Source organism: Abramis brama (assembly GCF_963993115.1).
Source record: "Abramis brama genome assembly, chromosome: 23".
In the NCBI taxonomy this organism is placed as follows: Eukaryota; Metazoa; Chordata; class Actinopteri; order Cypriniformes; family Leuciscidae; genus Abramis; species Abramis brama.
Genome location: NC_139985.1, coordinates 4396895 through 4400254, shown reverse-complemented (window position 1 = coordinate 4400254; position 3360 = coordinate 4396895). Strand labels below are relative to the sequence as shown.

General features: G+C 32.6%; 1 protein-coding gene across 1 annotated transcript in view; it reads right to left on the bottom strand.

Moving 5' to 3' along the window:
• Positions 1 to 1205, bottom strand: part of slc45a3 (solute carrier family 45 member 3) — a 6313-nt gene extending 5108 nt beyond the window's left edge. The window contains exons 1-2 of the mRNA XM_084100628.1: positions 1123 to 1205; positions 722 to 802 (exon numbers count right to left, since the gene is read on the bottom strand). The gene's annotated coding sequence lies outside the window, so the exon portion shown is untranslated. The remainder of the gene's footprint in view (positions 1 to 721; positions 803 to 1122) is intronic.
• Between the last annotated feature and the right edge of the window lie 2155 nt (positions 1206 to 3360).

Sequence of the window (3360 nt, the reverse complement as noted above, 5' to 3'; positions counted from 1 at the left end):
TATGTTTATATATATATATATATATATTTATATATATATTTTTTTTTTTTTTTAGATTATATTTATTTATTTATTATGTGGTTTATATATATATATATAGCCTTTTTAATGCAAAATATAATTCATTGTTTTCCTGGACATGCTTTTTATGTGATAATGTAGTTGTGTTGGAAAAAATGTATAGCCTACTATAACAGATTTTTTCATGATTGTATACACAATTGTTACAAAATACTCATTTATTTATTTATTTTAATAAATGCTATTTTTTTGAACTTTCTATTCATCAAGAATTCTGAAAAAAATGTATCATGGTTTCCATAAAAAAATTTAAGCAGCACAATTGTTTAATAAAAATCTTACCCAAACTTTTGAATGCTAAAATGTAAATTTTAAAGCTTACTACATTCATAATCTTAAAATATGTGTACATAAATACTATGAGGTCACTTAAGTTCAAAACCTCTTCTTGTGAATATAGTTGCTCATTGACATGATGGTAACGGCTAACTTCCTCTTTTGACAGTTCGTAGAGAGCTTGTTGGGAAGGAAGAAGACACATCTTTAAGTGCAACATGCGCAAAATCATTTGAATTTAACTCTTAGAAGTGACACTCTTTTATTTAGCTGTCAACCACATAGACCGGACCCCTGTCTTAAATATAAACTGAGTTTACCATAACTGAGCCATGAAAAGTTTTAGACAGGACAAAGCACTTACCTGACACTGCCTTTCAGAGGGAACTTCAGGTCCCTTCAGGTTTTTGTTTCTTAAATTGATATTGTGTATGTATGAGTTCACCTGTTTTAGGATACAATTAACAAGCATTTTTTAAAACAAGCACTTAAATATTATTATTATTTTGTGTTACCAACTGAACAGTTTTGTATAGTAAAGTATTACAAATATTATTTTGTACTGGTCTGTGAAGGAATATAATTCACTAACACTAACATTCACACACTTATACACAACATTTGAATAATCAGTTATTATTAAATTCTTTTTTAAGATTTTATGGTTTTACAATCACAGGTGCATCATCAGCTACACATCATGAAATAACCCATTATAAAGACAGAAGATATATGCTGACAGAAAACAACAGTTGAAATACGTACGTTTGATCTCCATCTGAAAGGGTAAATTCAAGTGTCGTCGTCTCTTGTGTCTTTATTGATTCTCATGTGAACGTGTACACCGTGAAGTGACATCAGTAGAAGTTTGAGGAGTAGTTCCAGGCGCAGCAGGAAGTGGGCGGGATGAGCTGTGAGAACACACACGTCTGGAAAGCCACATCATAGAGGCTGTACTCGATCTTCCACATTCTTGGTGGATTTTTGGCAGGCCATGAATTAAATCCACTTAAGTACAGCACAACAGGTGTTCTATCTATCACAGCAGCATCCATCTATCTATCTATCTATCTATCTATCTATCTATCTATCTATCTATCTATCTATCTATCTATCTATCTATCTATCTATCTATCTATCTATCTGTCTGTCTGTCTGTCTGTCTGTCTGTCTGTCTGTCTCTCTATACTGTAAAAAGTGATCAGGGGACTTTACTTTAAAAAAGTGAGTAAACCCGTTGCCTTCAAATTATGAAGTAAATAAACTTAATGTAATTGAAAAAATTAAGTTATGTGAACTTCCACATAAAGCATCGAGCAATAGCAAACAACAACCATTCAACCATCCAATCAATTCCCCATGGACAAAATCAAGTCCCATCCCACATTTTTTCTTGCTCTCGATGCCATTTCATTGGATATCACCAGCCACTCACCTTCATTCATTTTTTATTTATTTGGACGGGACAGTGCATATTAATGAATGTACAATAGAAATACGCCGGATTTAGCACAATGCTAATTTCCATCCGTAGTCCCATACATAGAAAAAAACATACATAATAGACATATAAAGCTAAAAAACATTAAAAGTACTTTTACTATATAAAGTACTTATTATAATAATTATTTAAGGTGCGTAAATGCCTGTGCATAGACATCCCAAAGTGCTTGTTATAAATATATAAATCTACCTATCTGTCTACCTATCAAAATCTACCCTCTTGCCTTGTGTTTGGATTTTTGATTGTTATTCAGCCATCTTTTAAGCTGTTTCTTAAATGAAACAAAAGTGGGGCTACCTCTAATTTCTAATTTCTAATACCTGTTCAACTGCTCGTTAACAAGCATCAGAATGGGGAAAAAAGTGTTGTTGTTTTTTTGATCGGATATTCCCCTGTCAATATGAGGTGGACGTCAGTGAAAAAGCTACGGTGGCGATTGACGTCAACTCAAGCGTAAATATTAGGGCTGGGTATTGACACAAATTTCACAATTCGATTCGATTTCGATTCACAAGCTTGCAATTCGATTCGATTTCGATTACGATTCGATTCGATTCAATATCGATTATTTTGGATATCAGGTACAATACATTGCAATTTTTCTCAAGGAAAACAAATCTCTTAACTATTGTAAACTATGGGAGTCAGTTGTAGCCTATAGGCTTCATTAGCCTACTATAATATTGAAGGTAAAAAAATAACTGATTTGTATACAAACACTTAAAATACACTTATTTATTTTTATAATAATAAAATTATATTAAATTATATACAAATTTAAATGGAGGCTGTCATAAAAAAAACTTTCCAGATTTATTCAAACATGCATTAAATATTGAAGAACATTAAAAATTATAATGAATATGTAATATGGTGCATATATTTAACAAAATGCTACTCTCTAATTTTTCTAGCTGACTAACGAGTTTATGGTCACTGGATATGGTTTTTCTGAGGTAAATGTGACGTTACATGACATTGTTTACTAACGTCTTTCCATGGTTGAAACACTGATTGAGCGATTCCATGTGACATGATACGGACTTCGATAAGTTGTACTCTACCTTTTAACACACTTTCAGATGCTCATTCATGTTTATCTCGCGCTGTAACGGATATTATTAAGGCGGAAGAGAAGATTGTGTGCGCTCCGCGTTGCTGCTTCTCTTGAGCTGATCTGCGCCAGAGCGATCTCACGCCACAGCGCCAAAACGGTAGGCCTATTTATGTTTTTGAATTTCATAAGAAAATGGACGTAATTTGAAATCTGAGACTTTGTTTCATATTAATAATAACAAAGCACAAAGATTATTGCGATTTATTGAATGGGAATGCGCGCAACAATGTTCCATTCATTCATCACTGAAAACAGGATGACTAATCGATTCTTGGGATTTAAGAATCGATATCGTTTCGTAAAAATGAGAATCGATTAAAATCGAGAAATCGATATTTTTTACCCAGCCCTAGTAAATATGGCCTATGTGACTGTACGTGGC